Source organism: Delphinapterus leucas, chromosome 4 (assembly GCF_059928025.1).
Source record: "Delphinapterus leucas isolate spDelLeu-1000000601 "Yukka" chromosome 4, BTC_Dleu_Yukka2, whole genome shotgun sequence".
NCBI lineage: Eukaryota > Metazoa > Chordata > Mammalia > Artiodactyla > Monodontidae > Delphinapterus > Delphinapterus leucas.
This window is the reverse complement of record NC_143132.1, coordinates 86,939,073-86,949,458: the sequence shown is the minus strand read 5'-3', so window position 1 is coordinate 86,949,458 and position 10,386 is coordinate 86,939,073. Positions and strand designations below refer to the sequence as shown.

The 10,386-nt window shown below is 36.5% G+C and overlaps 1 pseudogene; it reads right to left on the bottom strand.

The window, feature by feature from the left end:
- Nucleotides 1-9,338: 9,338 nt before the first annotated feature.
- On the bottom strand, nucleotides 9,339-9,486 carry LOC115802434 (U2 spliceosomal RNA; annotated as a pseudogene).
- Nucleotides 9,487-10,386: the final 900 nt, after the last annotated feature.

Genomic DNA, 10,386 nt, shown 5'->3' with positions numbered 1-10,386 from the left:
GTGGCTAACTAGGATGAATAAATTAAACTATATTCTAACATACCAGAATATTACTGAGAATCTGATGCTAAGAACTGCCCCGATAAAATGAGTTCACTAAATCAGTGCTATGAGGGAGTTTATAAGGCTACCGTTTATTGGGTGAATATTTACAAGTTAAAACTAACCTCTGGCTAATAGCAATATTCTTATTTTAAAAAAATTGGGGGGCTTCCCTGGTGGCGCAGTGGTTGAGAGTCCGCCTGCCGATGCAGCGGACACGGGTTCGTGCCCCGGTCCGGGAAGATCCCACATGCCGCGGAGCGGCTGTGCCCGTGAGCCATGGCCGCTGAGCCTGCGCGTCTGGAGCCTGTGCTCCGCAACGGGAGAGGCCACAGCAGCGAAAGGCCCGAGTACCGCAAAAAAAAAAAAAAAAATTGGAATCTTTTATGTCTATTCTAATGAGGCAAATTTATGATCAACTCTAAATTTCTCTTCTTTACAATGATTAGAAGTGGAATTAATCTTCATGGCATCTGTACAGAGCCTGGAATTTTGAACACTGCAACAACAGAACATCACAGGTTAGACTTTACTTGTGGATGGCCACCTGCACTTTTGACTTTGAGCAAATATTGATTGAGAGACTCATATTTACAAGATGTTGTGCTAAAATTATAATAATAGATCCTAATTTATCATAATGCCTTGCCTCACATAGTACAAACTGTTTTCGGATTCAAATGACCGTCACTGATCTGCCAAAACCCTCCCAACATAGCCAGGGAATGTGTCATCATCCTCGTTTGACTTGACCACCATAGGTCCACTCCACTGCTTCTCATCGTGTGATAAAACAATCATAGATCAATTTAAGGTCTATCACTCAGACAAAGGAAAAAGAGAAATCTAGAAACCAAACTAGTGAAATCAGTTGTTCAATTTAAACCTCAGATATAATTTTTTCTAGTCTAATTTTATTCATATATTAGAAAATAATTTAATTATTTTTAATGAGATCAAGTCAGAATGATATTCTAAAGGTAGTATTTCTGAAGAATATTTATGAACTTGGAAAATTCTCATGGTGTAATTTTAGGTGTTCACATAACTGTATATGCAATATAATCTTAATTTTAAAATATATGCACATATTCAGACACACAAAGAAAAACACTGGGAAGAAATACATCAAAATGTCAATGATAGGGCTTCCCTGGTGGTGCAGTGGTTGAGAGTCCGCCTGCCGATGCAGGGGACACGGGTTCTTGCCCCGGTCCGGGAAGATCCCACATGCCGCGGAGCGGCTGGGCCCATGAGCCATGGCCGCTGAGCCTGCGCGTCTGGAGCCTCTGCTCCACAGCGGGAGAGGCCACAACAGTGAGAGGCCCGTGTACCGCAAAAAAAAAAAAAAAACAGAGATAAAATTTCATCTTTAGGAATACTAGGGGAATGACCACAAAGTCATATTACAAGTTCACCAGATGTAATGCATTTGGATGAAGACAAATGAAGACACTAAGGTTTGGATCAGTAAGTGGGTGAGGATGTTCTAGTGATGAAAGAGAGCCATGGGAGATAAAGAAGGAAATGACCCATTTGAGACTCATTCTTTCTCCACAGAACAGGAGAGGAGCAGGTCTAATGGCAAAATCACATTACACTATAATTTTAACTCCTAGATAGGTTTTAAACAGGAATATGGTACATAGTTGGAGGCAAGATTTAGCCTAAAGAGAGCTTGTAAATAATACTTGGTGGTGGTGGTAGTAATGGTGGGAGATTTGCAGCTACTTAGTAAAATCTGTAAAAGACTAGTTAGGGAGACCAAAGCTGGGGAACAGTTAAATACTAGGTACTCTTTTCCTAAAAATAGTGGAAAGCTCCCAGGGCAAGGTACTCAAATTTCCATAGAGGTAGGCATATATAACCCACCTAGACCTTGGCTACCAGTTTCTCCAGTTTACTCTTCACACCACTCCTAGTAACTGAATGACTAATTAAGAGCTATGGGCTTATACACTAGGTTTTCAGCTCAAGGTCTAAGGGAATAAATAAACCATACCTACATAAACTAGGAATAGAATCTTAGTGAAGTTCAATGACAAATAAAGAGTCCTTAAGCTATACTGACAGAAATAGCACATGCATCAAGGGGAAAAAAATCAGTATGGTCTCAGACTTGCCAGCTTCATTAGAAGTAAAAGATTATGGAACAATGATAAAAAGTTTTGAGGAAAATGAATGTTGTTAATCTTCAAGGAAGGAGTTCAAATCCTCTCTTCATTACTTCTTCCACTCCAGGAAAGAGGAGAATTGATCTCAGTTAGATCCTATAGCAACACGTAGCCTAGGCTTGCTAATGGGGAGAGTCATTGTGTAATGAAAATTAAAAGATCATTGCAACTGGATATGCCCCTCTCTTCTATATTTCCCTTTCATAATGCTGAGGTGTTAAGGCCAAGCACCTTGACTCAGCATTATGGAAGGCAAATAATCGTAGTTCAGCATTCGGAATTAAGGAAAAATCATTATCCATATTTCTTGTTTACTGTTGCTGGTATGTGTATATTTTATCAACCAGGAGAAAAGAAATAGGGCCTATCTTAGCCTGATTTTGTCAAAAGCTATTTAAGCCTAATATATTTACAGCCTAGGAATAGTTCACATGGGTCATTCCAGACCAACAGAGTTCTCCGCGTTGGGCTGTAGAAAAGTGTTAAAAGAAGTTAACTAGGAATGACTCAGAAAGATATGAAGTTAGGAAGTAATCCAGGGTTTCTGTTCAAGATGGGGTTGTGATTTCATGTTTGAGTCCTCACTTGCCATTCTAAATATATAGCAATGATAGATAAACTCTAAAGTGAAAACACTGAAAAGACATGCTGAACAAAAAATTTACCTATGCCTATGAAAATGCAAGAGAAAACCAAAAATAGTAAACTAAAAGCCTATTAGACTTTGGGACCAGAATTAGGCAAATCTGTGATGGAGTAACAGAGTTTAAATGTGCTTCATGTAAGGCAGGAGACAAGGGTCAGGCTTACTGCTTAAAATAGGGGCTGTGTTGGTACTCCATCATCCATGAAGGGAAGTTGTAAAAAGTTGTGACCAAAAATTTCCTGAATTATAGATAGAGTATATTGAGAGATGGAAGTAAGCACAGAATCAAAGCTAGGACCTAGGGCCAATCTACCTGCTAGTTCAGACTAAATATCATCAGGTACTTGAAAGGGGACCCTGGGACAAGGTGGAATTTAAGACAACTGTAAAACTGTTAGGCAAGGAGGAATGTGCACAGTGGCAAAGAACAAATTCCCACAGAAAGTAAGAGTTCAAATTAAAAATTCAAACACACTAAGAAAAGTAATACTAAGAAAACCAACAAAATTAAAAATAAGGAAGTAAATTAACTTAAGGCTAACTTTGGGTTAATTAACTTGCAGGTTAATCCTGAACATAAAAAATGTAAATATTGGAATAAGAAAATCAATATTCAGGTAAACTATAGACTAGAAAAAGTCAAAGGGAGAATTAACAAATTGGAATATGGCATAGGAATTCAACCAAAACTCATAGAAAGAAAAGTTAAAAGACATAGATTAATTGATATATTCTAAATTTATAAAAATTTAAATAAATTTAAATTTATATAAATTTAATAAAAACCCAGAAATGAGGATATAAAGAATAGTAGAGAAGAAATATTCAAATATATTATCGTTAAGAATATTCTAAAATTAAAGAAACACATGAGCCTCATTTGAAAATGCCCACTGTATTATTTCTTAGAGCTGCTGTAACAAAGTACCACAGACTGGGTGGCTTAAAATAATAGAAATGTATTGTTTCACAGCTCTGGAGGCTAGAAGTCCAAAACCAAGGTGTTAGCAGCATAGATTCCTTCTGAGGGCTATAAGGAAGAATTTGTTCTCTGCCTCTCTCCTATCTTCTGGTGGTTTACTGGCGATATTGGTGTTCCTTGGCTAGTAGGTGCATCATCCCACTCTCAGCCTTGATCTTCACATGGCATTCTCTCTGTGTCTCTAACTCTTCGTTGTATGTCTGTCTCTATGTGCAAACTTCTCCCTTTTAGAAGGATAACAGTCATACTGAATTGAAGTCCACTCCCAATGACCTCATTTTGATTACCCCTGTAAGGACACTGTTTCCAAATAAAGTCAAATTCTGAGGCACTGCGATTAGGACTTCAACACATCATTTTAGGGGACACAATTAAATCCATAAAACTCTCCAAATACTGAACAGGAAAAATAAAGTGAAACTTCGTTAAATCAAAGGGCAAGATAACCAGAAAGAAGAGGTGGATTGACGGTAGAATTCTCATCAGTAGCAAAATTGTCAGAAGACAAAGGAAGAATGTCTTCAAACAGCTGAGGGAAATTGAGCTAGAATTCCACACCCAATTAAAAGAATCATTCCAGTAAGGGTTAAATAAATCATTGTTTTCAAACAGGGAGTTCTAGAAAGTTTACCACTCATACATTTTTGCATAAAAACATACTAAAATTGAACCTAAAGAAAAGGAGTAGGGTGCAAGGACCTACAGTGAGTTCAGAAATTGATAACACATATTGGAATAGCAATGAACTGCTAAATGTAAAAAAAACATATTTTTATGTGGGCACTTTTAAAGAATCTATTTAAATAAATCAAGAAACATTGGGAAATGATAAAAATTTACTAAGGACTTATTTAGGAGGATAGAAAAACTGAATAACTTTAGAGTTTGCTAGAGAAATTTATAGATAAATATATATGGCAAATATATCAGACAAACACAGTCAAAAAGAAACAGGAGCAACAGTATTAATATCAAACAAAGGTGATTTCCAGGCAGTAAAAATTAAAAAAATATTAATGTCAAGAATATTACAAATTTAAAAATCAGGAGAAAAAAATGAGGCCCACAATGAGAAAAACAAATCAATAGCCCAGTTAAAAAATGAACAATGGTTATACAAAGGTGATTAATAGAAAAAATACAAATGGCCAAGAAATATGAAAATATATGAAACTGCATTAATAATCAGATAAGTGAAAATAATAAACTATGAAATATATTTTGGCTTTTGGATCAGTATAGATTAAAATACAGATAAAATCCATTATTAATGAAGATGTGAGGAAATAATCACTCAAGTTTTATTCATGGGAGTTAGTTAAATGGGTAGTTCTTTTTGTAAGTAGTCTGGTATATAAATAAATTGTAGATTGAGCAAATTATTTGATCCAGGATATAATCCCACTTTTAGAAATTTAATCTAAGGAGATAATTACAAAGATGTTCTTTACATTGTTTATAATACCACCTTGACAATTCAAAGCAATCATTTTAAAGATGACAAGGCAGAGCAGCATAAAACAGGGATGGCTCTTTGGCATCCTTCGTTGTTCTAACTTTCATCTGAGAAACTTTAAACCACTTTAGCCACTGCACTATAGAACACAGAAACATAAACTTTTCCTTTTAAATTGAAAACATGATTTTATTGTCATAAATTAGGAGTGGGCTCAATAAACAACAGGCAACCAAACATATTACCTAATTATCATCAGAAGGATGGACCTAAGATCCTAGCCAAAACCATCCTTCTTGGCAGACATCTTCCATTACATCAACACATTAAGATACCTGCAGTTAATTTATTTTTAAGGATTTCATTATATAGTTCAATATTATGGCTACGGTTTTAAAACCTTCCCTGAAAAATACCTAGGCTACTGTCATTAAGCCCTGTTCCATGGTGGAGTCACAAATGCAGATGTCTGCCGATGCTGGAGAGGTAAAGTAATTGAGTAGAGTAGTCTGGATGAGAAATGTAGTCAGCTGGGGAGCACAGGATTCTTTGAGTATAATCTCAGTTTTTAGCAGTTAGGCAATTTGGTGGATGTTCCCAATGGTTTCACTCAATGAATAAGTCCAGTCTTTGTGGGGAGCCTATGGCAGTGGACAGTGAAAGCTACCAGATTGGGACATTCGATTTAATTTACTATATCACCAGGTCTCTTGTCCATTTCTATGAAAGCAGCTACATTTTCAGAAATGCTGTATCAGCTTTTGCAGAAATTCTGTATCAGCTGAGATTGGCTTGCAATCCTCTAGGACCTTTCTCTATCAGTCATTTTCCATAGAACTAGTATTGTATTTTATGTGCCTGGACATAAAATTTTATTGACTAGCCCAGAATAGTACTTTCCCCACAGGATCTCGTCCAGCCTGTGAGGTATGTTCCACCAACACCTTCTTCAAGAATCAATATTATTCAGGATGAGTAATCTCCATTTCCTATCATCACCCTTCCAGTAATTGAAGTGCATTTTTGACTGAATTGATGAAGAAAGATAAAACTGAATACACTCTAGTTCACAGGTGCTAATCTGTGGGACAGATTAGGACTACATCAGAATTGAAATAGTCCCAGAAGATATTCTAAACAACAACAACAAAACTATCTCTTTAGACTTGACTGAAATCAGTTTTTCTAACCTCAAAGCTGTTTCTCCCTCCATGTTCCCTATCCCAATGAGTAGGATTAACATCTATCCAGTTTTCCAAGCCAAAAACACAAGTATGTCTTTGATTCCCATTCCTTCCCAACTACCTCTCTTCTAACAACTCCCACCTTGTCTTGTCAATTTTATCTTAATTGACTCTAATTCATCTACTGCCTTTACTATAATTAAGGATACTATCATTTTAAAAGGCCCCTGATTGTTCTCCTTTGATCCATCCTTGTCCCCTGTAATTTGCTTCCTACACTGCAGCCTAAGTAAGTGACCTTTTCAAGATGCAAATCTGATTATCTCACTTGACCACTTAAATCTTTTCAGTTGTCTTCAGGTAAAGGTTCCATGGCTTAACATGGAGGTTATAAAGCTTATAAGGTCCATTAGAATGATGTCTGTTTACCTTTCAGTCTCATTTTTTACCACTCCCCTTTGGACCATTCTGAGCTATATTCAGTTTTTCCAATAATGCCTTTCTCTTTCCCTAACGTTTAGTTCTTTGAACAAGTTCTTGCCTCTGGGATCCTCTTCCACCTGCTCTTTACCTGGCTAATTTATGAGAACATTTCAAGTCTTACTGGGATATCACTTTGTGTAGGATGACTTCTCTGACCCCTAATCCTGGTTCAGATGCCCCTTCTGTTGTACTAACTCCATAGTACTTATTATACCAAATTGTAATTGTCTGTTTACTTACCTGTATGCAAAACCCCAGTGCACTAGATGATAAATTCCTGAAGGTTGAAATTATATCTGTTTTATTTGTCTAGCACTTAGCACAATGGTAGGTGAAAAATATGCTTAAATATTCACTAAATGCTAAACATTCACTAACTAATGAATGAATAAATGAATAAATGAACTGGAATAGATCTTGGCTAGGAATATTACTGGGAGTCCAGTCTATCGAGGACCAGACTAGGCCAAACTGAGGCTATTGTGGGCTAATATTAATATAAACGGTCTTTTACATATATTAAGAAGATTAGAATATTTTCAACATTTAGCATTGCTAAAAATATTTTTGAACTAACGTCAAATAAGCATTAATGGCAAAGTGCCTTTTAGTAAACAGATGCCATTCATATTGTTATGAACACTTAACAAGTGCCAGCAATGTGTGAACCTCTAGGCAGAATGTTGTGTTAAGACAAAGTTTCTGCTTGGGAACTACATTTGACAGACAATGTGCAAACACAGTACAGGCCTGGGTTATGCTCAACAGAAGGAGGAGTGATAAGACTCTCCAGTCTGTGTGTAAGCTTTTTTCCCAACAGGATATGAAATTCAATATTTTGGAGAATGTTTAAAAATCTGTGTCACTGGGAATTTGAGGGTTACCAGCGGGGGCCCATGAATCAGACAGGTAAGTCCAAAACCGGCTCTTCTGTTTACCACTTAGAGGAGATCCTTAGTGGTGCTGAACCTCAGTTTTAAGTATTCATAAGATAACAATAATAATAATATCTGTTTCTGTGATGATTAATTTTATTTGCCAGCTTGACTGGGTTAAGGGATGCTCAGATAGTTGGTCATTATTTCTGGGTATGTCTGTGAGGGTGTCTCAGGATGAGATTAGCATTTGAATCAGTAGACTGAGTAAAGCAGATTGCCTTCTCCAATGCAGGTGAGCATCACCCAATCCACTGAGGGCCTGAATAGAAAAAGGAGGAGGAGGAAGGACTAATTTGCTCTCTTTTCTTGATTTGGGATGCCCATATCTCCTTCCTTTGGACATTGAAACTCCTGGTTCTCGGGTCTTTAAACTCTGGGACTTACATCAGCAACCCCTCTGGTTCTCAGGCCTCTGGTCTTGGGCTGGATTATACTACTAGCTTTCCTCGTTCTCTAGATTGAAGATGGCATACTGTGGAAATTCTTGGCCTCCATAACCATGCAAGCAAATTCTAATGAAAAATCTCCTCTCACATATCTGTATATATATATCCTATTGGTTCTGTTTCTCTGGAGAACCCTGACAAATAATCTCAAAGATTTATTATGGTGAAGATTAAACAACATTGAATATTTAAGATTCTTGGCATAGTACGTGGAACATAGAAAGTACTCTCAGTAAATGTTAGATACTAAAATTCTTTAGTCCAACACTAACGTTTCACTGATGTTGAAACCAAGATGTTAAATGAAATCACCTATGGGCTCACAGCTAGTTAGTAAAAGGCAGAAGACTGCAACTAAGATCTTCTGATTCCTCTTTATCTCCCCTATACCTGGTGCCCTTTACCTGATTGTTTGAATACAGTACATGAATACAAACTGAGGAGGTATCATAACCCATGGTGTCTCAGGGTCAATATTCTTATGAAATATAAGCATTGTTTAATTTCTTGTCACTCTGCCCATCTTCTATGTCAGTTATGAGCAGTAATAAGGAGAAAAGAACATGGAGAATTATGTAAGCAAAGAAAATGCCATGATCTGAAGAAAAAAGTAATGAGGTTAGAAAGAATGTTAGCTGTGTAGACTTGTTCTTTTATGCTATAAATGTAGTACCAAGATGGCAAGTATATATTTGATTAAATGTAGTGATAAGTATATATTTGATATCAGAGGGGGCAATTTGATGATCAAAAGGAACATACCTTGTTCATTAATTTTATCAGCTAGTAGAGATGCATGAAAATTTAAATATTTATTCTTGATTTTCTACTTTAAAATATGTTTTAAAAATGCAAATATCCTAATATGTTAATAGGGATTTGGATCTAAAAATATTTTTCTTTCTTTTTAAATTGAAGTTTAGTTGATGTACAATTAAAAACATTTTTCTAGTGAATGGGACATATGATAGGTGGATGGGTTTGTGTAAGGGGTTGCCAGAAGGATAAAGATGATTAGCAAAGCATACTTTTAAAATAATAGTTCTTGATTCTGCCAGTGTTCATTTTTCAAAACTTATAGAACTAATAAGAACAGATACTACACTTGCTCTTAGCCAAAATCCCAAGAGGTGATACATTTTCACATCCAGCCATGACTAAGATATTCATTTTGGACTTAATCTCCTGACCTAAACAACCATAAAACAGGAAAAATAAATAAGGTAATTGTTTTCAGGAACTGGTAAACAGGCACTGCAGGACTGTGGTCCTTGAGAGAAGGGAAACACATGTAATGAGCTCCCTGTTTACCCCAGCTTTCTGTCCTGAGTCATTTTCCTAACTGTGGTGCAGGTAGGTTGAACCCAAGCAGAAACCAGAGGTCTACCTCTGATGAGACAGAAATCAGAGTTTAGGGCTGCAGAAATGGCTAGAATTTGTGTAGCAGAGATTGGAAACAAGAGAGGAGAGTGTATGAGGAGTACCCAGAAGTTGGCAGGTGGGTTTTGCTCATGTCTTTCAATAAGCAGATCTTGTACTGGGTAAAACCCCTCAAGGGCCAGCATACAGCAACCGTGCAAAAGGTTAAGAAATAAACTGATGAAAAAGAGGCCACAGAGTGCTGGGAGATGAATGTCACCCCATCCAGAGTGGAGAGAACTTATTGTCTACCTCAAAAATCCAGCGAAAAGTGGATTAGGGCACACTTTAATAGAAAAAAATCCCACACCTTACAGTAAGTGCTATGCACTAGGACTAGGGATAAAACTCAAATAGACTCATCCCGACAAAACATAAATCAATAGAAATTATCCAAACTAAAGCAAAGAAAGAAAAAAGATTTTTAATAAATGTACAGAGACATAGTAATTTGTGAAACAATATCAAGTAACACATCAAGTTACATATAACACATATGTAATTGGAGCCTCAGTGGGAGAGGAGATGCAAAACTGAGCAAAAATATATTTTAAGAAATAATAGCCAAAAGTTTCCTAAATTTGTCAAAAAACACCAACCTAGGAATAATCCCAGA